The sequence below is a fragment of the Anser anser genome, assembly GCF_964211835.1.
Source record: "Anser anser genome assembly, chromosome: 7".
NCBI classification, from domain to species: Eukaryota; Metazoa; Chordata; class Aves; order Anseriformes; family Anatidae; genus Anser; species Anser anser.
Genome location: NC_139727.1, coordinates 39,682,675 through 39,709,487, shown reverse-complemented (window position 1 = coordinate 39,709,487; position 26,813 = coordinate 39,682,675). Strand labels below are relative to the sequence as shown.

The 26,813-nt window shown below is 43.1% G+C and overlaps 2 long non-coding RNA genes across 2 annotated transcripts; one reads left to right on the top strand and one right to left on the bottom strand.

The window, feature by feature from the left end:
• Positions 1-1,586: 1,586 nt before the first annotated feature.
• On the bottom strand, positions 1,587-12,284 carry LOC310902796. Its single transcript, XR_014587022.1, has 3 exons — positions 12,255-12,284; positions 4,507-11,732; positions 1,587-3,519 (listed from the first exon to the last, which is right to left on the bottom strand). It is a non-coding gene; the product is annotated as an uncharacterized lncRNA (long non-coding RNA).
• Positions 6,979-26,696, top strand: LOC310902797. The gene is made up of 4 exons (XR_014587023.1): positions 6,979-7,110; positions 20,398-20,506; positions 21,607-22,166; positions 23,810-26,696. It is a non-coding gene; the product is annotated as an uncharacterized lncRNA (long non-coding RNA).
• Positions 26,697-26,813: the final 117 nt, after the last annotated feature.

Here is a 26,813-nt window from a genome sequence, read left to right as displayed (position 1 = left end):
TTTGAAAATTGAAAGATTGCAATGATTTTCCTAGATTCTGTACAATCACTCAAATATAGAATGAAAGTCAAAGGAAGTGGCTATGGAAATCTTGTGTGTTTGCCACCTTCTGTGTTTGCTGAGGTTGAACATCATTAGATGCCTACAAGTCACTGTGTGACATTGCTGGTGCTGTGGGAAAGGAGCTGGTGAGCAGCTGAGTGCCATTAATTTTAATATAAATCACTGTGATGTGTAGGAGTACAGTCTACATCTCCTCTTCTTTACTTTCTGAGTGATCCTGCTAAATTTTCTAGACTGGGGGGTGTTTAAGGATGCGGCTTAGTGCTCGCTGCAGGTCCAATGTTTGCTTGGCCTGCCGTGCTGATGCAACGTCTCTGAATTGGTCTGGCCCCAGACTCTCCTTCCTGCTAGGAAAAATAAAATAATAAAACAGAAGTTTCCAAGTGGATCATAGTGGTGTTCTTAATGCCACATTTCACTCCAACACCAGCAGCACTGTTGGACCTTGTTAAAGCAAATTTACAATTGCCTGCTTCCTTAAAGTATTAAATTCAGCGATTCCTTCTGGCTCGTTTCTCATGGTAAGCTTTATGAAAGTGTTCAGAAATTTCAAATAGTAAAACAGCCTAATAAAAGAAGTTTGTGTATGCGGAGAAGTCTGTTTGCCTGAATTTGCTGACGAATCACACCGTTCCCTAAAGCTTACTCCTGCACCAAATTGATTACTAGGTAGCTGAATTTGGGGGATAAGGTGGAGGTTAATTCTGATGGATTACCAAAGCTCTTTTCAATTTGGTGTTTTTCTACCACAAAATATTCTATTATACTGGAATATTGTTTTCATGATCTGTAGGATGTGCTAGTGGGCAAATCTTAATCTCAATCTCACTCTCTAGAGCAGCTTTGTTGTTTGAAGTATGTTCCTTAAAAATATATATATAAAAAAAATCAAAAATAAAAAAATCCGATTCTTGTCCAAAGTCTAACTTCTTCACTCTGCCAAATTGGGTTGGAAACTCATGAGAACGTATCTCCTGTGAGACTTCTGGTGTTTCCTGCCTCAGCTCATGTTGTAAATGTCACAAGCACTTACACAGCTTTTCATGTGGTATTTCAACACCACTGCTGCCACGCTCGGCCAGATCCAGTGGCAGAGATGCTCAAAAGCACAAATCATCGAAGAGGGTGGAAAGAAATAGAATGGTTCCTTGTAGAGGTTGTTTTATTCATTGTTTAATTTGCCTGTTTTTTTTTTTTCTTTCTATAATACTGGCATATAATCTGGATTTGAATACTAAGTAGAAATACTGTTGTTAAAATTTCACTTTTTCTACTTTTTCTTTGCCACAAACCTGAGCATGAAAGACCCCCGCCAAGGCTGCTGGTGGGGTACATCTTGGTGCATCTGCCCAAAGGTGGGCATAGAGGTTGGGTCTAATAATGAAACGCTGCAGAATAATTCAAAACACAGGAAATGTTGACTTCAGTCCTGGACCTTTATTCCCGTATTTTTTAAGACCACATGTGATATTTTGTGTAACCAAAACCAGTACCAGGTTGGTGCTGTTGACTCAGAACGGTCCTGAGCAGCCAGATTTGTGCTGGCCAAGGGGAAGGGTAGTGACTGGTCAGGTTAAGCGAACCTCTCATAGTTTCCCATTCATTATTTGAAGGCTTGTCAAGTTATGGAAAAGCATTTTAATTAACAACTCACAGACTTTAAAATAAAAATCAATAAGGTGCACATATTTCTTTAAGTGATGTCCAGAGTTTGCCTGCAAAGTTACAGTTTGACAGATTTCCATTAAGTTTATTGGCTTGAGATGATGTGATTGTGTTTTAATATGAAGAATTAATAAAAGATATATGAACTTATATTTATATAACCCAGTACAAAAGGGTCAGTGCATTTCCCACTCTAATTTTCTTCACAGTTTAGATTTAAATGAATTTGATTCTTCAAGGAAAAGCATAATGACATAAAGACATAACCCCACACTCTGACTCCCACCACCCGCAAGCACACACATACACCACACACACACTCACACAAAAAAAAAAACAGGAAGAAAAAGAAAAACAAAACATAGATTATCTTAATTTCTATTGGCTTTATTATTCTCTAGATAAAAGGCTCCTCAACATAAAATGAGAACTCTGAGATCAAACTTTTAAAGAATTCACAAATTTACATCAATTTTTAAAAGGTTTTATAACTAATGAACTCAGATTTCTTTTGGCATGGCATAAAATCCATTTGTACAGTTTTTAATTAAGAATGCAGCCTACGCAATTAAAATTAAGGGTAGAGACTTCATCAGATGTCCTGTGAGAACCCCAGTCGAAAAAATTATGTTAATGCTGTATGTCCTAAAAGCATTCTCTGAATGTTGGAAACACTTTATGAGGAATTATTTCTGCTATACAATGAGGATTTATTTAAAGTTGAAAATTAAGAGCTTTTAATTTTGGAGTGTTAGGACCTTGTTTATCACTAATCACTTTGGCATTTGCTATGCACTTTCAAATCAGATAAGATCATTTAAAATTCTATATTTTCTGGAAAATACGTATATGTACATAAGCTTATATGTATATGCGTATAAACTATATATATATAAGTTGAGACATGCACCCAATTTATAATGCAAATAATGTACATGCAGTCAAGGGAATTCCTAATGTGAATTTTAATATTTAAACTAACAAGTGCCATTATTGGGAATATTAAGACACTTCTTTGTTGAAATGATTAAAATTATATTTGAAATAATGAATGAAATGGACACATAAAAATATAAATAACTCATTTCAAAGGCTCCCCTCAGTCGTATAGGAAAGTGAAGTTTAATGTATTTGGAAGGTGTTAAATGAATATCCTAGAAAACAGATTTCTCTTTAGGAAGTGGTGCAGTGTGATCAGTAATGGGACAGCTTTTCCCATTTCCAAAACTCTCCAGTTCAGACCAGAAACAACTCTTTAGCTGTGACTGCTATAGGGCTTTTCAGTGCTGGAGACACACAAGGAGGAATACAAATAGCGAGCCCAGAGCATGTGCAAGGGAGATGATACCAAGACAAAACAAAAAGACATGTGATACGCTGTTATGCTGAACACTTGCTTCACATTGGGTGCAGGGATTTTCCTTCTTTTCTTTTATTTTTCTTTTCTTGTCTTGTCATTTTTTTTTCAGCATAGCTTAATGCAATAAAAATGTTTTATATTTAGAAGAGTAACAAGGGAGCTGAGGCTTAGCTTTGGAAGGCAAGCCAAATTTCATAAGGATTTTAAAGTGTAGAATAAGAAGGTTTGGCTCACAGGAGAAGTCATTTCCAAGCCAAAGACCTGACATGAAGATATGTGCAAAGAAGCAAGAGAAAGACAGGTTTGGGGGAGGAACATGATGGTGGTGATGGCAATGAACCAGGCAGGAAGCAGCTCAGGATACGGTGGCCACGATTCACGGTGAGCTGTAGAACATGCAGACCCAGACCCCAGAGGATGTGTTGGTCCCCCTTTTATAAAACAAAACCAAAACCAAAAACTGATTAAAGCTGAAACCTCTGTGTATTAGCACTTGAATTCAATAGTTTTTTGGACGTGGAAGGAGGGTAGAATAAGGTGCTTTTCACTCAACAGCAAGGTCACCAAAATTCAGCTGTGATTCTCAGCGTGATTAGTTTTATGTTCTTATTGCTGTTGCTTATAGGCACTAGAGCTCATAAAAACAAGTGTTTTTTATCTTTCGTTTAGCCAGCAGTCATTAGTCAAAATGAAAAAAAAAGATGCCCACCACTGAGTTATAGGTGGCTCTTATCTTTAGAGAGGCTAGTCAACAGCTCCCAGCTACATCATAAATAGCAAAACTCTTACATTGCAACCACCACAGAGGTGATTCTGATCTAATTTACATCCATTTTACATCATTTTAACCCCTCCCCCCTTTTTTTTTTTTTTTCCAGTGGAGCTGCTCAAGATTTACGTGCTTATGAACCAGAGAGAATCAGGCCCTCAGATAGATGTGTATGGCCAAAGATAACATTCTGGCCACAAACCTCATTTTTGTCCTTTCCTCCACCCACAAACCAATAAAATTACACAAGGCCTGAGCCTGAGAGGCCCCCAGATCTGGGCCAAAAATAAATACAAAAATACAATAAAATTTTAATGTGGGGGCCTCGTGCAATCTTTAACTAGTGCAATATTTAACTGTATGAACAAAAGATGAAACAACAGCCAAGAAATACATTTCACCTATAATTCCACTGAATATAGGAAGAAAGACCAAAGAAAAGGAGGAAAAACCATTCCATAAAATAATAGTAATACTCAGGAACTTTAAAATACCCATAAAATTACAGTACTAAATTATTAGTGCCCATGTTAGATATGCTTTGAGTTTGTCAGAAGCATTTGATGAAAGGCTGTCAAGAGTTTCAAAACGAGTGGAATAAAGTTAGGCCAAGGAAAAAGAACCATTAGGAATATTAAAAGCAACGTGCCTGATCCCCAGTGCGATGCCCGGAGAGACGAACAAGGCATGGCTTGGCCCCCAGGACTGTGCTGCAGAAATATTGAGGAGTTCCTGCAGTGGGTGAAGGTTTGATTTCCTGTGGTGGCCTCCCCAGGGGATGGTGCTGGGGGGTGTCCTCCTCTGGCCTCACCGGTGCGGAGGCATTGCTGAGTCACTGCCCAAAAGCAAGACAAAAATCTCCTTAGTATCCATTCCAGAAGTTTGAGAAACAGCATTTTATGAATACTTCAGTCCACCCTGAGCAGCCAAAGCAAACCAAAGCAAACCAAAGCAAACCAAAGATGGGGGTAGCACCGAACCCCAGGCAGTCCTGCAGTGATGTCTCACTCCAAAGTTTTGTACAGTTTCTCCTTCAGGCATTCCCAACTTGCTCAAATCTGGGTGAAGCTCTGAGACTTTAAGAGAAAAACAGTACCACAATACAGAAAAGCCTGGGGTTAATAAAGAGAATGAAAAACTAGGTCTTTTTCCTTCTAATTAAGACCCTAAATGTTGCCACTGATCTGAAAGGGTTATTGGGGCCAGCTTGGTTTCCCAGGAGGAAGGCGTGGGCAGGGCTGTTGTAACTTCAGGACAATTCCCTTCAAAACTGTAAGTCAGAGCTTATGCCAGAAATATATAGAACTTATTTTAATGTAATGACTAATAATTTATACAGCTGGGTGATCTCGTCTGATTCTTCCTAAGCTCTTACCCTTATTTGGCAAAATACCAAAGCTTGTGTTTTGCTTCAGTATAATTTTAGGCAGATGCTTAAAACTAAGCACATCAAGATCTTGTTGACAGAAGCACTTTAATTACTATGGTCTGATAATGAGAATATTCAAATTTTATGTTCATCCACAGCCTTATAGTTTACAGACACATTCAGAAACTGTACCAGACGAGGCCCTTTCTATCATGAGTGATGGCTTTAATTTTAGCACTGCTGGACAGTCCAGAAGGTCACTACACTGGTATTTGTCCATTATAACCAGATTTACCTTTGGCTTGCTGGACCTTGTGTGCATCATTTCATCTGCTTGTGCCTCAGTTTCTTCAGCCATAAAAGCTAGAAAATGGACTCACACCATCAGAAAAATGCTGGGACAGCTGAGGTGAGCAGTTGGAAGCAAGCACCAGGTATTATCTCTACTTCTGCCTCAGGTAGAATTTTTTCCCAGGGTTATTAGGTAATTGATAACCACTCAGATAGAAATAGAGAAATGAAAAAAGCAGTAGGCACATAAGCTTTTTTTTCTTGATTCATTTTCCTATGTTTAGCCTGTAATCTATGAATAAAAGCAACTATACTGTCAAAACCAGAGGGGCTCGGAAAGTGGTGATCGCTGAAGGTGAGTGCGCACCCTCCCGACGGAGATGTAGTGCAGGCGGAACAGCCACAGGCTGCACGCTGTGCCATCAATTCCCCTCCAGACCATGACCTGGAGAAATCACCTTCAAGTTGACAGGGGCTTAGGCAATATTTCAGAATCTGGTCAAGATTTTACAACACCAGATACTGTTTCATTCTCCGGGCTTTTTCTGACCAAAGAATTTTTAACTAGGGCAAACTGTCAAGTATGCAGCGGTTTTGTAAAGCAGACTGCAAGCCAAAGAAAACTCGGCCGAGAACACCACATTTATTGATAAAGGGCCTGCACGGCTGTAACGAGATGGGCAAATGCTGTAGCAGGGGATGGTATGGCTGGGGATGTGGGTTTGCGGGGCACGGCTGTGCCGGTGCTGTGCCGCTTCCCGGCGAGGACTGTTACCACGGCCATAAAGTCATTTGCTGGCTTCAGAAAGCTGCTGTTGCTTTGGCGCAGAGCGCGCGCGGCTGTAAAAACGTAAATCAGCACAGATGCAAGTTTGCTCGAAGACTTTTCCCATGCTGGAGCATTTTCACGTTTCCTGCCAAAGACTGTGTTGCAACCTTTGGCATGCGAGTGTTGTAAGGTTGTTTTTTTATACAACTTCGTGATAATCAGGAGCCAGAGCTCATATTGTAGCAATCTTGTGGCACTTTGAGTTCAGCCATTCAGCAAAAGTTATGTATTTCTTCTACTGGTTAAATGAAATGCCTCCATTTTTCTTAATTGTTTCTGACATTTCTCCCATTATTCCCTGAGCCTCCTCAAAGGACGTAAATAGCTCGTAATTCTCTTGCGAAAGCAAGTGTGAGCTGCAGAAATATAAACACCACAGCATTGCTATAAGCCAGTTCTCAGAATATGGATGTTGGGCTGCAGAAAACGAAGCAATCGACAGAGATCAAAAATCCGTCTCCGATACGGTTGGTGTGGCAACTAAAAGAGTTGGGCTGATTTCTCCTCTTCCAGATACCCAGAACTAAACATCAGGAACAATTAAAAAATTGTGGTCTTTTGTAAATTACTCCCAGAAGAAATCTTGGAAATCTTTCATTTTAGTCATTTCGGTCCACTGAACCATAAAGCTATTATGAATGAACAAAAATACTAGAGAGAAAATTGAAATACAACGGTAATTAACAATATGAATATATCAAAATAAAACCCAACTGGCGGGATGTGGCCATCAGACACTTTCACACTGTGGTGACCGCGGCCAGGTAGGGCACCTCTGATTTCATACTTTCTCCCCAACAAGGGCACCTCTGGTTTCATACTTTCTCCCCCCAAAGTGACCAAAATCTGAGCAGCCCCAAGTGATGGGAGAGGGGGGGAAGGGGGGGCGGGAGGTTCTCAGAATTTCTGTCTTTCTCAAAAGCCTCGTAGGTACAGGCAAGGTGTCCATCTTGTTTACCTTAGAATAATAATTAATAATTCCCATTTTAGGATCTTCCTTTCTGTTACCATATGCTAAATGTCAACAAAGGATTATAGGAAAAAATCATTGAAAATGTGCAGCTATCACAAATAGAGATTTCCCTATGGGTTCTCTAATACTTTACAGACAAATGTTAAAGATTTATTGCACATGAACATCAAACATGGTTTTACTACACTTCTCATTTGGATCAAATTGACACATTTTACATTCTTTTTAGCCTAATGAGATTCTTTCTCTACACATTATATTCCAAGTGACCTCGTACATTAAATTTGTGGCATGGAACAAACCCACTGATATAACAAAGCCCTTTTCTTACCAACTTTTGTTTTACAAAAAGAAAAGAAAAAGTTTAACAAAATCATATCCTGAGCATTCATTTTCTAATTGCTGCTTAAGATAAAGTAATGTATATACTGTGCACACTAACATGTTATGCCAAATTTTCATTTTTCAGTATTCACAGTTCACTATTCTTTTGAACATTGATTGCAGTCTGAATACTCACAAGTTCAGACATAGTCCAAATTTTTAAACTTATGCTTAAAATGTGAGTGGGTTTCTGCTCATAGACAAAGCTCCTGGAAGGATTTTGCCTTTGGTGTTTAGAATCAGGCCCCCAAAACTAACCAAAACCTGGTTGCTGGAGTCTGACTTCTGATAGCAATTCACTGCAAAAACCTTCCCGGCAGCTTTGCACAGTGCAATATTTGTTTTTGCACATGATTAAGTGATTAAATAAAAAAATCTGTACTGGAAAGTAATATTTTTTTTTTGGCTTATCAAAGTGATTAGTAATGGAATGTAAGTTTTTAACACTGTGCTGTAATGTTGTACCAGGAGAAGGTAGCAGATGACCTTGAAAGGAGGTGAAAGGAAACTAGAAAATGTTAATTAAAATTATTAGTGCTGTTTGAGGTGCTTATCTTGTTTACTGCTAAGGTGTTGCTCCCTTCTGCATAATTAGGGGTAATTTTACTTACTTTCAAGTCTGTAATTTTAAATATCACAAAGTTTTATCTTCCAACAAGAAGTAATTCATTATTGGTTTGTATGTAACTGCTTGATGTTTTAATCAATATATGCAACTTCCAGAAGGTCTGTTAGAATTTGTCAAGAGGTTTTATACATCTTTTATACTGTAGGATTAGGCATGGTATATGAAGCCGAAATCCCATTTAGTAATGAAATTTAAACATAATTCTGTGTTTATGATGTGAAGATATATTTTTGCTTGATCTGTCCTTTTACGTTTCCCTTTATCCATGATTATTGGAGGACAATGATATCTGGAAAACAAACCAGAGTGAAGTTAAATCCATTTGAACACAAAGAGTTACTGTCAGTTAATCCTAATAGAGACAATACCGATTTTTTAACTAAACTGCTTAAGAAATGAATATGTCTTGCATGCTTTCAATTTGTTTTAAATCCTAATATGCGGAGCTCTTTGCTGTTGTCTAATATTTGCATAAAATATTTAATCTTGTACTTTAAATTAATGATATTAAAGGTCTAAATGTTTGAAAAATGTTGTTGTCAGAACAATGTAATCTTTTCTCTCCAGACTTCTTCATATAATTGTGGTGCCCTTATCCTAATATACTTGTAACCTTCCTCTGCATTGTCCTGCGCTGAATGTACTCTGCCAGGACTTTCTTAATTTAGAGATTTCTCTACTTTATTTTTTAATGTTAAGCAGTGGGGCGGGGAAGCTCCTCCGCTCGTCAGGACTTGCGGCAGAATGAACTAGTTCCCAAAATGGGCTGCGAGATGGAAGGGCACGAATGGGGGTCTGGGCATCAGCAGGTGGTGGGATGCAGGGATGGGGGTGGTGAGTGCCATGGCCCTGCTCCCGGCTGGCTCCACTGGCATGAGCAAGGGGCACTTTTAATTTTGCCTGCTGTAGCAGTTGTGATAAAAATATCGCTGCTCTTTTATCTTCAGCAGAGCAATTAATGACATGCAGGGTACTTGAAGTCCCGTAATTTTTTAACCACTGGCATAGTAGGTAGAAAGAAGCATACCATTGCCATGAGGCTTTAATTAAACCATGAAAAAAAATGGAAAATGTCTTCAGGAGTACATATTAAAATAGGCAAGTAGCTTCAATTCATTTTCTTAAATTTATTGAGTACTGAGCAGGTTGAAAGTTTGCCGGCTTAATGTAACAACTTAATACAGAAGTTGTGTAAGGGAATATACCCTTGTTTCTTGTGTATGCTTCATGAGTCAACTGTGCCTACAGGTGGGTTTAGCTGAAGTGGTGCAAGCAGGTCATTAATTAATTAAAAAAGCCAAAACCAATATGCACTCTGTGAAGCACAGGGAAGTAGGGGGTTCAGGAAAGTTTGTGGAGCCCCATTGCTGCTATGGGGCATGGGCAAGCTTGTGCTCTCCATTGCCTACATGGGGAAAGGATTGATGAAGGTGATCCTATATGAAGAGTTGCAACCAGGAGTCTCAGTAAAGAACCAGCAGGTGCCCGTGGTGCAATGCTTACACTTTTGTGGATGGAAAGGGATTCAAGGTATTTGGTGTCCACCTGCAGTTACCTGTGTAAAATAAATACAGTGTGTTGTAATGTAGCTTGTGCATGGACTAAATTGTCACTGCAAAAGCAGCAGATCTTTAGCATCACAGGGCAGTGCCCAGGCCCCCACATGGACCTGTGTTTCTCCCAGTGACATCCCACTTGCTGACTTCTGTGGCTGAGCAGAACAGCCGCTGTCACTGCTGGGGTGCCGCTGTAGATGCCCGGTGTTGGCTCCCTTAATTCCTCAGTTACCACCTCCTCGGTGCTGCAAGAGCCCCTGCGGCTGAGCTGCTCTGACAGCAGGCGCTGCCAGCCCGGGGAGGCTGCGAGCAGCCGCCAGCCGGAGCAGAGCCTGGACGCTGGCACGGCCGGGAGGGTCCTGCCAGCACCGGGCTCGTCCTGGCTCCTCTCTTACTCTGGAAGAGCTGCTGTTTCATGGTGGCTGCTCAAAAGCAGGAGTTACAGCATAGCAGCCAGGTTGGGGAAGAAAAAGAATTAATTCAGCTTGGAGATACAATAGACGAGGAAGGCAGTAAGGCAAAAAGGCACATGAAGAATCTCAAGAGCAGAAGACAGCAATATTTTCAGGGATTTATGTGGCACTAAAAGGGATGTATTATGGCAAGTAGATGAAAGGACATATTATACTGCCATATTTGATGCATGGCCACATAATCACACTAAACTGAATTTTGAATAAGAATGGAAGAAGATTCCTGTAGTCAGTTGGAACTACAGGGAGAATTTAAATAGTAGCCCTAATAATATGAGGAGCTGCTCTTCTCAGCGGCATGAGGTTAACATCGGTACTCCTGAGGAGGAGAACCATGGAAAATTTAATGGCACGAGTTGTCAGAATTCCCTTGTTTTTATGGCAGAGTGCACGAGCGCCCAAGCTCTGTCTGTGGTTCACAACACAGCGCTCCCAGCACTGGGTGGCTGCAGCCACGGGAAGAGGTGTGCTGAGACAGCCACTCGCTTTCTGCACCACCCTGCTCTTCCTTCAAAGACCCCCCCAGCCAAACGGTGGTGGCACCCAGGCATTTTCTTTGATTCCATTTGGCTTGCCCAAAGAAGACCAAATCCTCCAAGCACAATGTCAAGGTTGATGAGTTTCACCTGCACTGTCCCCAGATCTGTGCCAGAGCACGAACCACGCATGCTTACCCATCACTTAGTCCAGGATCCCGTGAAAGGCCCATGAAGCAGAGAAAAGCTCTAAAGAAACCTGGTCCAAGTCTCATATTTGTAACAAAGCTCCAAACCTGGGCAGTTTGGGGTTGTTTGTTCCAAACATTTCAAACAGTTCCAGTGACATCTAGTGGGGAGGAAACCCCTGTGAACGGCTCCAGCCTTACGGAAAAATCCCATTATCCTTTATTTTCTTTTAACCCACTGGGCAATAGTTTCCTACTGAAAAAAACTCAGCTGTGGTTTGTGTGCCATACACCATGATTGAAAAATAGTTTCATAGTCCACTGAGAATTTCTCCTTTCTGGAAACATTTCATATATTAAGGACCATTTGGAATTTTCTCTGGGACATTCCAATAGATCTAAAATAAACTCATGAAAGAAGGTCACATAGTCTTAGGAAAAAAAAAAAACCAACAACAACAAAAAAAACCCCCACACCTCTTGGAAATTTAAATTACTCAGAAAAAAACAATAAAAATCTCAGTCCAATAGTTGCTACCCTATTAAATATAAATATAACTAAATATAGTTAAAGTGATGTAAAATTACCTTGGAAGCAAAACCAGGTCATCTTTCTTCCCTCCCATCTCACGCTGTCCTCTGCACTGCCTCCCTGCCCAACTTCAGGACATTTTTCTTTCTGGCCTTACCCATGAAATGAAGAAGAGGCTGCAAACACCGATCACACTTGGCTTACTCACACAGCAACATTTTTGTTTTATTTCAGTCAAGCTGAGCAAAAGTCCTTTCTGAAGCACTTGATTCCCTCACATCCTTTTACTCCCTCCTCTTTGGGCACTATGCAGTGCCAACCAGGTTGTTCTCAGTTAAGAAGCAGCTCAAATTTTAGGCTCACAAGACACAGCTCCATACAGCAAATGTCACTGCTGAACAGGTTTCTTGAACAAGTCGGTTTTATCACCAAGGTATATGACCATTTGTAGAAACATGGCACTATGCTAACAGGGAAAGTTACTAACATCAGCGAGGTGGTCATTCAAAGTTCAGAAGTATGGTCTCAGTATTTCTCAGGAACAAAGATCATGGCAAAGCAAGAATGTTTTTTCCTAAAATGGAAAGATTGCACCACGAAAGTTTGGAGGAGACTTCTGCATGTACATAGTCCTAGGAACACTGGACTCATGCCTTTTTGTACATTTTCAAAAAGTAGAGAAAGAAATACAATATTACCTTTGGGTTGTTGTGTGGGCGCAGTTAAACTGACCTGCCACTGCAGGAATCTCACAAGGTCCAGAAGCATCAAAGCTTTGAAAAATGCATAGTTATTTTGAAGTTTGTCCAACCAATGTAGGCTGTGTGGGCTTGCAAAATTTGTCTGAAAATTTCACAAGAACTTTGTTTCTCCCAAGTTTCCAGTTCTACCCTTGATCCTGGCTGGAGTCTGGACCTACACTCACAAATACATATTAAAAAAGAATTAGAAACAACATTTAGCCTGGTTGTTTTTAAAAGTTTCAGTTTTATTTTGCAATAAATTTTGGATGCAGGCTCTAAGAATCATGTTCCTGTGACAAGGGCAGCTGTGTTTCAGCAAAGAAACTGAAATGAGTCACTGGTTTTCTTTCTTTCTCATTTTTGTTTTCCTTAATCCAAGAAAAAAAAATAATAATCTAGACTGAAAAATATCAGCTTTGCTCTTTGCGGATGGGAAAGACAGAAAAGTTCTGTTCCCAGGTCTTGCAACAGAACTGGTGTGTGAACAAGACTCTTCACTTCAGCCACTGCATCACAGCCCCTCCAGCTAAAAGTGTGCCCGAGCTCGTCATGGCTGACCGACACCCTGTAAGGCACTTGGTGATGCATGGAAATCTGACGGCTCAGATGGTGTAGAGCCTCCTCCTTATTTTCAGATAACAAAGGCAGCTGAAATTCATTTCAACAGTTCCCCCCAAATTTTTTTTTTTCCTAGAATATTATTGGTTTTGTTAGCACAGAGACTTCAGGCTCCCACCTGCAATGGGGAAAGACGTGTGCTGGAGATGCTCTTACAACTAAATCATCTGTGGATGAGGTTGAAAACTTCTGGTCTAAATAATTCCTGCTCTTCATCAGAACACAGTAATTCAACATTAATTCACACTTGTAAACTACTTGCAGTTTTGTAGAGAGAAGCAAAAGTATTTACCATGCTCCACTTTAGCTTCCTTCAAAATTCTTGGAAACTGTATTTTGTTATTCTTCATTGTAAAATCACTGAATAGTTTTTTTTTATTTTATTTGTATTGCTTTTGTGAAATAGCAAAACAAAGGAAAAAAAGAAACAAACAAAAAACACCAAACCACATTCTTTTCATAGTATTAATTTGGTTTGGTATAAAAATCAGTTTTTGCCAATGAAAATGCATTCCTTTTCGCAAAGACATGTCTTGGTCTCTATTGTGCATGCGAAGGCGTTGAGGTCAGAGGGTAAATTTCTCTTAGTTGCAGACTATTTCCATGGCTGAATATCACATGATTAGCAGTGTTTGGTCACTGCTGGGAGAGACTGGAGAGAAAGGAAGGTCAGGTGGGTGTCTTGGGAGAAAATCAGAGAGAATTACTATAAAATATGTGCAGTTAAGTGAGAAAATCAGCATCTGCTAGCTGTTTTTTATTCTTTCATTTTTTTGAAATCGGAGGAAATGTTATGAACACATTGTTTTGGGGTTTGTTATAATTCTGAAGGGAGAAAACGATGAGGATGAAGGTGGGAGCTTGGGGAATGCAAATAGGAGGCGAGCATTGACAGCAGAAGCCGTAACAGCAATACTATTTTTCATGATGACTTCAATCCCACGGAAGACAAATTAGGTAAAGAGAGAAAGAAACCACCTCTCTAAGTTCTTTGCAGCCCTGGTTATGAAGCTCCTGGACATTCTGGGAGATGTTGCCGTATCCAAAACAGCAAAAACCATCCCAGCTTCAGCTGAGGATGCGAGGTCAAGCCCAGGAGCCTCTCCGGGCAGATATAAGCCCTGCAAAAGTGTTTTCCAAGGGGAGCTCCAAGGGCTGCTCCATTGTGCCCTAAACACACAGATTCTGCAGACATTGGGAGGTTGACACCACCTGATCATATTCTGCAAGCTTGGTGCTGCCACCCTGTTCCCCTCCGAATCCAACTCTTTGACAGGGATGTGAGCCATGGAGAGAATTTGGGGCAGTGACGGGGGAGCAACAGAAATTGTCTTTCTCTCCAAATCTGACTTGCACTCTTTGTGAACAATTACACGAAAAGTTTTGATTACCCTGTAATTATGATTTTGTAAGGGCACTATCCTTCCTCCCCTCCTCCTATGGAGGATTTACTCACTGATGAGTAAATCTCCAAAATCTCCCTCCTCAGGACGCTTCTGCTCTGTTTTCCTATCACAGCAGTGAATCCTGCCTGGCTGCTTGTCCTGAGCCTCTCACTTGCTGCACCTAGCTTACTTCTTGAGAAGTCTCCCCCACGGCCCATTTAGGAATGATTCAGTATAACCAGGATGGAATTGGGAATCTCTTCAAACCTGCAGAAACTCCGAGAAAGTAGAAGGTGTACTCAGAAATGATAACCTGCTGGCTGTCTCACATCAGCGGCACAGGGAGCCCAGAGAAGTTTAACACCTGCTTTGGAGATAGTCCATTTCTGATCTGTTGATGTTTAATAGCTGTGAATATTAAGTTAATGTTAGGAAAGTTATGGGTTTTGACGTTGCCTTTGGCATTTATCATATCTATTGTCCTTCAGGGGATGCTGTGAAGGCCCTCCGAGCAGTCGGGGAGGCAGATCACCATCCAGCTGGGCTTGCTCTAGGATGCAATAAATAAAGCGTGGGGGAAGATGCCGCTCTGCCATACGGTCCTTCCCTCCACCTTGCAGTTGCGTCCAGCCCTGCTTTTGCTGCTCCTGAAAGGAGAAACTCCAGTTCTTCTCCTTGCAGAGATCTCCACAGACTGCTTGTCCCTAAGTGCCAGCGGAGAGGAAAAGTTCAGTCGGTCACTGCTGCTGTTGCTGCCCTGTGCTTACTCGGGCTCCTGTTCAGCACCCACTACAAGAACTTAGCTTTAAGCTTACGGCCTCATCTCCTTCAAGAAGAAATACAATATTCAAAGTGTGTTCCTGATAGATGGTTTGGCAGGTGCACAGGAGAGGGTGTGACAGCCCCTCTGGGGGGTGTCAGCCCATGCGCCCTGCAGCCCCTGAGCCGCGCACTCAGCCACCGCATGCTGCGTTCAGGCAAAAATGATGCCAAAGAGCCAAAACAAAGAGTATTGTGTTTGGCCTATCTTGCAAAAAATTATGCATTGAAAAAGAATACTGTGGAAGCAGAGTAAGTACAACATACACGGCAAAGTGTCTTGTTGCTTCTCTGAGACAAAGGCAGACAAAATTAATCAGCAATGATTTGTTGTGCCAGAAAATGCACGCTTCTGACTATCTGTGGCAGATTATTGCCAAGGAAATAGTTCCTCAATATCCCAGGCACATTCCTGACCTGTATATTATGAAGTTATTTCTGCTTTATGATTTGTAACCTGTAAAATGCCTCTGATCTTAATAAATGAGAGCTTGTTGCCTCCTGAAATCCACTGTATTTCATCTTTTGCTTTCCTCCTTTGGCAGTGTTGTTATTTAGACTGAGTTAACATTAGTATTCTCTCTGAGCATATACACTTCCATGAATTCGATATCATCGCTGCGAGCTAGCACCCTTAGGACGCTATGACACCATCCATATGACATATGATCATGCGTGGAAGCATAGCTGGAGGCTTTATGGAAAACACTGAGGATTTCCCAACCTGCACTTTTTTTTTTTTCCCACTTCCCCACAAGGAAATGTCGTGGACTTTTTTAATTGCTTAATCAAGCCAATGACCCATGCCTAGGTCTCAAAACTTAATAGTAAACCCGTAGCAAGCAAATTACACGGGGCTGTCTTATCAAAAGCCTTCCTATAAAACAGTTCAAGTTGCCTGAGGTTCAGCCTGATCAGCTTCTGAAAATGAAGGGCCTTACCCTTGGTCAATGTACAGGAGTTTTCTTGATGTTTACAGGGGGTTCTGGTGGCAGGACAACAGGAGTGCTTCCCCAGGGGGACACCCCATGTCCAGGGTGGGTCCCCATCCACCCAAAGCCACCCCCTGCCAGTCATATGGGAAAATCAATATTCTCAGAAAACCCATGGCATGAACCCCCTCCACGCCTCCCAGTGCCTCAGGTGCAAACAGCACAAAAGGCTGCAACTTGCCCTTGCCCTCATGAATGAAATGGGTTCCCCAGGAATTTGGGACCCACGGCTCCCACCCCGTGCCCACTCAGAGCGAGGTGCTAAGTCTGAGCAAACATTTTGACCATTCATGTGATCCAAATTATTTCATCGTGCTTGGCTCACTACATTTTCAGTAAAAAGGGGAACACAAGCACATTACCAGCAGTAACACCAAGAGATAACGGCTGAAAGTGGGAGCGCTCGTGGTAACGGAGGGCTGTGTGCTCAGGAGAGGTGGGTGGAGGGCAGCATCCGCCCCCAAAAACCGTAACACAATTCCAGCCCCTGCAAGCCCTGAAAAAGCCAGACATCTCCTGAAACCGTTTTACGAGTGCACATGGAGAAACTGCAGAAAATATAACTGTTTGTGAATAAAATGGAAATTAGTGCTGTTGTGTTCACCTGTAAGTTTTCCTTTAAAGCCAGTGATTGCATTTGAAACCTGCAATTCTCAACAAAAAGAGAAAAGTTCAGTGCTGATTGCTGGATATTTGGACCTCCCAGTGCAAACATTAACTGGCTGAGAGGCACTCTGGAATGTAATGAAGGAAACAATACTGGGAAGGGAGCCAAACGCAGAAACACTGGCGCCTGCAACCTAGGGATTTGCCTCCTAGTAATAGGAGCTGAACAAGGCCCAGCACTTCTGTTAGGCTGGAAATGACATACTGTGATCCTTGACTTAGCCAAAGGGATTTTAAATGGAGGAAAGAGCTGGCAAGACAAAATCTCCTGCACTTTTCACAGTGTTTTCTAAAACAAGCAAAGGAAATCAAGAGAAAAGACTGTAGTCTATTACATTTGATCCAGTTAAGTCAAGAGTGGAAGCTTTTTAACTGCTGTTATTATTTTTTATACTTTCTCATCATGTCACACCACCCAGAAAGCACAGACATAAAGCAGAAACTTGAAACTGCTTTCATTCAAGAAGAAGGGCACCCCAACATTGCGTTATTGACAGGAGGTCTGAAAAAACTGACAGCTGCAGAAATTGTACAGTTGAAGTTCAATTCCCAGGAGCGGGAACAATATACTGATGGTATTAATTCCGTTTGGAATTGTTAAAATAAGAAAAGGTTATGGGCTGAGGAAGGGACCCGGTATTTTTTTTCTTGTAACAAAGGCGAACCTTCCTTCTTCCCTGGTGTCCTTGGACTGTCATCTCCAACCTTTTGAAACTGTATCTGATTATCCATGTGGCAATTAATCATAATTAAGCAGGCTTGAGATTTGGAAAGGTACAAAGAAGGTGGCTATAGATCTGGCTTTTGTCCTGAGTAACCTCTTTTTTTTTTTTTTTCTTTTTTTTTTCTTTTTTTGGCTGCTGAATCTTGTGTTCAGAGCCATGAGAGGGAGGACTGCAAAACTCCGAGGGAAAAAAAAAAAAAAGAAAGAGAAGTAGAAATAACAGAGAATGTGTGCGTGTGTGTGTGTGTGTGTGTGTGTGTGTATGCGCACATGCACGCTTTAGCACCAGAGCCACCAGCATCCTGGTTGTTCTTTCTTTCTCTTTTTGGGCATCGCAGTCCCTAGAAACTAAGTTCCAGCAAACTTGGACACAGCCTGTTTCCAAGAGGAAGCTAGGTAACAAATTACCTTTCTAATGCCAAGTGATTTGGATCCATTCTTACAAACCAGATTTTTTCAATTTATTACAGGAAAACATTCAATCATTATACGCTGGCACTCTGTCTGGGGCACATGGAATACCATTCTACCCACCCCGCCCACATCCAGTTTTTAAAGGCTTAGTAAGCCCAGAATGTCTTCTTATTAAATGTTTTATATATTTATAATTAAAATACTGGGCTGGCATTAGAATCATTTTAACAGATGTAACCTGACACAGGCTTTCTCTGCCCAGGGTCAGGCTGGGAAACAATGGCTTCTTTAACTCCTGCCTTCTGCTCAGGTTTCTGTTTGCACATGGGTCCAATTTGTCCCATTTATGATTAGGTTTAAGTAAGTTGATGTGCTATTTATTTAGGAGAATTGCCATTTCAGACTATTACCATATTCCCCTACAATATACATTACAGTGTGGTCTATGCCTGCACTGTCCATTATTAGGTTATTATGGTCCCGAATATGGTCCCAATTCACCAAAACAACAACAACTAACTTGATTCAGGCATTAAGTGATTTACTGCAGCTCTTTACGTTGGAATTAGCGTACATACTGCTCGCAAAAGCCAACACCCCCCTCCTCACCCCCAACCCTAAAGGCTTACAAGGGCCATGTGCTGGCACGTGAAAGAGACTTAAATGTCTAGGTAATTGATTTAAATGTCAGGTATGAATGCTGGGCAGGGAAAACCTAAGCGGCAGGGTCTGCCTTCTTGCAAAACAGACCAAGGTGCTGCTCACCGTCACCAAGTGTGGCAGGATTGGGTTCAGCAGTAGGAAACGCTGGGAAGAGCTCAATACCAGCCACCACAGTCCCATCCCGTGGAGCTGACAGCCCGGGTTTCTCTCTGTTACCAATAAAATACGCTTGCTCCACCTTTGACGCTGCACCGAGGAAAAGCAAAGGTAATTTATAACGACTGGCCTCAAACATGCGGCTGGTCCTTTGCTCCCCCCGCTCTGCAATGCAACCCCCTGCCCCTGCCACAGAGAAGCGTGGTGATTGAAGCCAAAGGACTTTTCAGCAGCTCTTCAGCTCCCCCCAGCTGTGGCAGCCCCTGCCAAACGGCAGCTCACTGCTCCCAAATCCCTGGGCATCATCCCACTGCCTCCAGCACCAGCTCGGGTGCATGGATGTGACCATCTCCCACAACAGGCTCTAAACTCCGAGACCATCCCTCCCAGCCGCAGCAAGGGGCTGTGTTTGTGTTCTTGGGCAAAGCTCGCGACCAACAGCTGTAATTCACATAAGAATAAATCCATAACCACAACCCCCGTGTGCTCCAAAAGCTGCGGTGAACCAGCGGCCGATCAGCCCTGCCGTGCACACCGTGCTCCTGGCACCGCGCCTCCCCGCCCGGCCGTGGGGCCACCGGTCACCAGCTTCCAACCGGGAGGTTCCCAGCCTCCTTTCCAATTTCTGTGCTTTGCCAGGCGTGTCCCAGCCTCCTTCCGAGTGACTTATTTCTGTGCTCTGCCAGGCATGAGCCCTGCACGACGAAGGAGAGGGTGGCTGCACACCAGCCCTGAGCTTACTCATCATCTCCTTGTAGGCGTCTGTTTGAGTGGTGGCCCACCGACCAATGTGGTGAATTTTTCTGGGTTTTGGAGCTAGGAGGGTGACCACAAGTGCTGCTGGAGGTACCAGGACACTGAGGAGCCTGGCAGCCCATGGGCCTGTGGCACACAAAGGAGTTGGAGGGGTCTCCGGGCAGCGGGCAGCCCGTGGGGCACAGCACAGGGCCCCGACCGGCGCCGAGGTGTGTGGAGAGGGAAGAAGCTGACACCTCAAGAAGCAGAAAAAGAGGGGGAAATAGGGATGGCTTTTCAGTTCTGCTGCAGGCACTGCTCAGCAAGGCCAGGTGGCATGCAGAATTCTTTCAACAGGAGGAAAAAAAAAGTGGAAATAAGGCTTGTTCTGGACTCGGGGGACCCAATGGTTTTCTCACAGTGGCCACTCAACAAATCCACTTCCAGACCAAGGTGAAGGCTGTGAATGGAGATGAAATTCCAGCTGGCTGCTTGCACAGCCCAGGTGGGATGTAGACAGAAGCCATAAGAAGCTCTACCACCGCAGGAAAGGAAAGCCTTAAGATTTTGGACTCATCCCTGCCCCCTCTGCAGGCATCCGACATGCACACGTGGCTTCTGACCCTATCAGCAGACTCTGGTTTGGGGTTTCCAAGGCACCCGGTTAGTCACACGCAGATATACCTGGTTCTGTTTACACTTACATGGTGCGTGATCTGTCCTGAGAATAACCTGTTAGTAAATTAAACTGAGACCCACAAGAGGTTAGAAAATGAAGCTCAGTGCTCACCGTCCAGGACACAACTATGGCTAGATTCAATTTTTGGATCAATGGGGAGGTAAAAAGGCATCACATTTGCATATTTATTAGTCTCTACTTCACAGAGTTAAAAAGATGAGAGAGTAACTTTGCTTTTCTTTCTCAGAAGGGGCTTTAAGGTGAGCCTTACTTAGACATCTCCAGGAAAACAACAGTGCTAAACGCAAGGATTAAAACCGCAAGGCTGGAGCCCGTGGTTGCTCTGCCTTTTGGAGGTGAGATGGATTTCTCCATGTGGGATCCCTGCCCGCCTCCTCCAGCGCCCTGCCCGCAGCTCTCTGCTGAGCAGGAGCCCCGAAGTGCCCGCAGTGCACCGCTTTGGGACCCCTTCCAGGTCGTTTGGAAGTCAGGCTTGGAGCCTGCTCCAGACACCGAGCCATGTAACGCGGAGCTATGAGAACTTGGGAAAACCTGCTTGGCAAAACCTCTTTTTTTTTTTTTTTTCTCTTTGGTTGAAATCCCCTCCCTTTTTTTTTTTTTTTTTCTTTCCAAATCCCTAAATTGACCAAGCTTGTGAATCTCGCTTGAGTTTGATTAAAGTCAATAGGGAATTTTAAACCAAAGAGGAAAAAAATCAGGGTAGCAAGAAAAAACATTTTTATTTTATTATTATTTTTTTAATTCTGTAGTGGATTCCTCCTGTGGCAGCCCCCCCCCTTCCCCAGCCCCCCTGAGCACAGCCCCTGGCACGTGCAGCCTGCTGCAGATGGATCGCGCACGGCACGCGCGGCCCTGCAGAGCTGGCACACAGATGTTGGCGTCGCGCTCGCCAGCCAGGCAGCGTTTTGGGGAGATGGCACGCTGCTACTGCATGGGAAAAGGAGGGGGGGACCTCCACTGGGGCTGGCAAACCCCCCCCCGCCTTGCTCGGCTGCGGCACCCGTCCCCATCCCCAAGCCCATTCCTTGGGGGCAGCGGGTGCACTGCCTCGAGGGACACCTCAGTTCTCTCCTCCCTGTGAATCTGATTGCTTTAATTTGGGTGCAGTTATAGCCCCCACCACTGGGACCAGGCTCAGGACTCACCAACACCAGGGGATTTGCTGTTGGAAATGCTGAACAGCATGCTGGGGCCTGATCCAGCTAGGGGCAGAGGATGCTGAGCACCCTCAGTGGGGCTCGCTCTGCGGTTTAGCCACACAGACCATGACTGTTCAACTTTTTAAAGATTTTTATAATTTCTGTGACCTTGTTTGTGTGGGTGAGGACCACAAGTGAGTTTAAGTCTCACTTTCCCTATGAAGAGTCAGGCCTGGACTATGAGTTATGTGGGGAGGCGTTTCCCATCCTGACTTCTGCCTTTTCCTTGCATGCAGGAGGTGACATTCAGAGTTAAGACACTATGTTTTTCTGTGGAGAAGATGGACAGGAGAATCAGCAGGACAGCTCAGGAGGAGAAGGCACCTCCCAAGCACCATTACAAGTTCCCTTCGATCTCAGGGGAGCTGGTAGCTGGGCACTCTCTAGAAATGTCCACAGAGACCCTACACCACAACCCCATGTCTCTCCTGCCATGCAGCCTTGGGGACCTCATGCAAAAGCTGAAAGCCACAAAAAACGATGAAATGCTGCTGGCAGACAGCAAGCCAGGGGGGGATTTGGGGGCTGGAAGACAAATGGAGCCCCACCTCCTGCTCAAAACCAAGCAAGATCAGGTTGGGTTGGCTGTAAATATCTGTTAAACAAAATAATCTGAAAGTGTATATGACATTAAATATGCACAGAGCTCCTTACATCAGAGTCCTGCTATTAGAACAAATGCGACATTGCTCTTATTCCTACAATGTTCTTAAAAGGACTGAGAAGCCTTGGTCTGCCCCCCAGTTTGGAGCAAGACATACTGTGCCACTGCATCTCCCCGTCTCCTTAGCGCGAGGTACGTCTCTGTTATGGGATTGTGATTTCAGTTTTTGCACTTTTTCTCTTTTCCCAAAAGTGTTCTTAATAGTTCAGCTTGGTGGACCGAATATCCAGAATAAGCCTGCCTTTTGGGGATTTTATATTGTCGTGCATAATCTATGGCTGTGAATATACCTGCTGGTGTATGTATGTAGGTGTATGATTGAAGTTCACGTCTCATGAGCCAGTTTTTAAGACTATCAATAATGGGTTTTTAGGTTTTACTAATTTTGTTGGAAGGGTTGTCCAGGGGTCATGCGGTCCTACCTCCTTCTCTGAGCAGGTCCAACTAGATCAGAATGTCTTGTCAAAGAACATTTTGAGTATGTCCAGCATATCCAATTCAGATATCTGAGCAGCAGATATACTTCCAAAATATGCAGACATCTTGTAGCCTCCCCTGAGCCATTTACATTGAATTCTCGACAGTTTGGGGGGCTTTTTTTCAGTGTTTCTGAGCAGTGATCTACCTAGGAGAGGAGCTCAGCTCAGGGCTGGAAATGGTCTCGACAAAACCCTGTTTAAAAGTCTGTTGTAGTACAGATCAAACCGAGGAAACCTCATCCTGCCATCTGGAGTCCGACCGAGCGGTGGAACGGCGCCAGGTTTGCAGAGGTGCTCACAGACACCCAGCTACTGACGGCACCAAGGATGCGGTGCAGGACGGAGCATTTCTGGGAGGCGTGGAGCTGGGCTGGGGACACGGCCGGGAGGGGGGCACGCCAGCAGGGGAGGCAGTCCTGGGGGAGCAGTCCAGCCTCTGGCTCTTCCAAGCCCTGCTCAGTGCTAAATCACAGGACCTCTCTTCTCGCACGCTTCCCCTTCTCTCTCTCTCTTTTTTTTTTTTCATTTGCTTTGTGTTTACTCTGGCCTTGAACCGCTTAGCTTTGCTCCAGGCACAAAATCAAGTGGCTTTCCTCTTGTTCTTCTCTTACCTGGCCTCAGATACAGCAAAACCAAATCCTCAAGGAAAATTTAATGCGCTTCATATTGGCTCCCTCAATAGCAAAAGAGAAAAAAAAAATACAAAAAGACAAAAAAAAGACCCCATCCCCACACAGCCAAACTTTATGGGCTAGCAGCAAGCACTCTCCTCCCTGCCTCTAGGGAAGTGGAGGGATCTTATTTATTTTAGCAGACTGTTCATTAGCTATCAAGAGAGAGGGATGGATGCACTCAGACAGAGAAAGCTGGGGTATAAAGCTGCAGCTAACAAGTCAGCGCTGTGCACACTCCTCACGTACCCGGCCCACTGGAGAATTGTGAGAATCACTCTGTAAGGCAGCAGCTCTCACCGATCTTTTGGACACCTTGAGAAAATAATGTACTTGAAGGCACCGTGTCAGAACTTAGGCCGTATTTCTGCTTCCCGCTTTACTTCTTAAACGAAGGGGAGCCTCCCTTCTGCTTTCAGCCCGTTCTGGACGAGGCCCGAGGAGCTCACTGCTGCTTGACCCATGTTTCGCCTCGTGCAACCTCGCACCATGAGCTGGAGGCACGGTGATCGCAGCGCTTCTCTTGGCTCTTGCTTTCTGCAAAGTGTGAATTTCCTGTTGGCTCTGTTTTGTGCATTTTGATATTTAAGTTTTTTTATTATTATTATTATTATTATTTTTTTAGCCAAGCTCTTCACCCCAGACCTGTGAGGAATATTCAAGAGGAAAGTGATGCCAGGAAATGAAGTTCCCAGGCGCTGAGGGTTTTGCTGCGGTGAGCAGTGAGGCTGCAGCTGTGCACGGTTATGGGAAGTCCCGACTGCCCCTGCATGCCCCCAACAGCAAATATCAGCTCTCTACCCCATCACGCTTTTACCTTCATGGCGTCAATGCACTGACAGATACGAGATGTTGTTTTGCAGGAGGGAATAGTGCAGGTTACATCCTCAGCTAATGCAAAATGGCTTAGTGACATGCTGATTGATACCCGCCAGTAGACTGGCTCAGCAGCTGGTTACCCAAATGCAGGTAAAACTCCTGGTAAGATGAAATTTCAAAGCTTCTGTGTCCCTCTACTCATGGAGGAAAGGTGCATCCACAGGGCGGTTATGGATGGTCCCTCAGCTCTGAAGCTTGAAGGCACTTAGACACTAGTAGGAAGTACCGTCACAGCTCCTAGCAATTAAACTAAAACGAGGAACGTGGCGCTCAGGAAACCAAAGGAAGGATGTGTGAGAAAAGACTGATTGTGTGGTTGCATGAACCTTGAGCTGGAATTCATACATTTCCAGACTTTCTAGAGTTGGCTGACTTTCTTCTAAACCCAAATATGTCCCGTGAGACTTGGTCCCACAACCTCACGCTGCGATGCATGCACAGCTCCCCGCTGCCAGGTAAAATGCTGCTGCTGGAAAAGTGACCGTCTTTGAAGCCTATTCAAATCAGCTTAAACATGAATCTCTGTAGTCGCTTTTGAGAATAAATATAAGCCTAGAAAGGAGAACTCACATTGCTCTCTAAGCAATGATTTTGCCTCAGTGTTTGTATTCTGCATGGGAAATATCAGCAATTTTGTGGTCAAGCTCATTATTTGCTTTGTACAGGACTGGGATGCTTTAAGCCAAGGAACGAGCTCTGCTCCTCATTCATGTAATCAAAGGGCCGAGTATTCCTACTGATATTTAATACATTTCATCTCCATCTTTTAATGCATACATTGAAGTATACTGTATCTTTAAAAAAAATCTCAGCTTTGACTGTTAATTTAGCTTCCCACATACAGTCTCATTTACTGTTATCTATTTTTATTCTCACTGGGGATTAGGTAAGCAACTAGCAGTATTTCCAGCTGTCCTTTTTGCATCACTATTTGAAAACTGTAGACCACAAAGAACATAATTACAAAAACAAATTGCTGGTACAACTGCTCCGTTAATAAGCAGAGACCTGTTGTAAGTTCTGAAACTTAGAAAGACCATTTCAGTCTTCAGTTTTCATTAAACTGTGGCTGCAGAGAGCAGATATAATTGCATTTCTTTTCTTTTTAAAGGCTACAGGTTACCTGAAGTAATTTGTATATAACTTTTTTCTTTGTAAGTCCAAATCAACTCTCTCAATGGAAAACATTACATCTGAGGGGTCATTCCGCAAGTGTTTTGCATTAGTGCAAAAATTGCATTCATGTACTAAGATGTTTAAGCACCTACAAAGTTGTCGCCAACCATCTGCACTGCTGGTAGCACTAAATCAGACGGGTACATACGTAAAGCCAATGTAATTTATCTGTCAAGCAGTATTTCATTTAAAACATATTCCTGTAAAATATGAAATACTTAGAGGCACCCACTTTCTTATTTGAGTTTGATGTTTTCCATTACTGCATGAGTAAAATTGTCTTTTTAATGGACCAAGAAAATCTTTGTGCGCTGCGGCTCCAGCATTACGAAAGGGGCTTTGATTTGCATTATGTTAATAGGCAATTACCAGTGCATGAGAAACGGAAGATCTTGCATGTGTGCGTGTTTTGGAGGCTGCTCCCTTGGCTCCTCTCCAAAGCACTCGGACCAGCGAGGATGCCAGCTCAGGTGAGCCTTTCCTCTGCGTCTCCATGCACAACAAGAGCACCTGATCTAAAGCAAAACACGTAGAAACCAAGGTGCTGTTTCATAGCCTTGTCGAAAAAGCTAGTGAGCTTTATGAAGCTTGAGTTTAATCTTTGACTCAGATTCATGTGGGGAAGCCTTCTAAGTCTGGAAATACCTTGTACTGTGCTTTACCATTCCCCATGAACTGACAGACTTACATGCCGTGTAGGCTATGGCACCAACAAGTGTATTTTTAGAGTTCATGATCCAAATTGTTTATGCAGAAAAACTGAGGTGGAGGTGGATGAAGAAATAATCTTATTTTGTCCAATTCTGCACATTCTGCAAGGTACAGTGTTAATAAAACATTTTCAATAAACAAACTAACCAGCCATAAGTTGCTGTTTTTAATATAAGACACAAAGTCTCTGTATGATTTTTCCAGATCCTGCACCTGATTAATGACATACCACTTTGGCTGAATTTATGTTCGGGGAAAGTGCAGGGTGTGCTTCCTTCCCAAACAGAAACAAGATGTGCAGGCTCCTTCCTTACCTGTACCATATGCCCAAGCAAGCTGGAGGAGCGGACGGGACACAGGCAGCTCGTGGTATGAGCCTGCACCGCTAGCTGGTGGCAGTGGGGATGTTCAGGTTTCACCCTCCAAACCAAAAGTCTCAGTTGGAAAAATGGGACAGGATCCCTCTGAGTGAAGTTATTTTAGTAAGGTAAGTTAATGCAATGTGAGACATATAAACTGAACAAATTATACAAGTAGCTGGAGAAATAGAGCATCTGTTCACAGAAAAGACAAATAAGTAATCAAACGCATTGTAATTTTAAACATCAAGTTCTGATCATATCAAAAGAGTGTAAGTTCAGGATCTGCTATTAAAAGAAATATGTTGCTACAATCGGGATATTGATAATTTCACGATAATACTCTCAGTAATGACAAAACTACGTGTCTCTGCTCTGCATCTGATGATGCAATTGTACTCAAATTAGCATGTACAGCATCCTGAATGTGAAAACTGATGCCTTGATACAGTCATAGAAAACTTGCTGTGTGAGTATATACAACCAGGGGAACATCCCGAATTT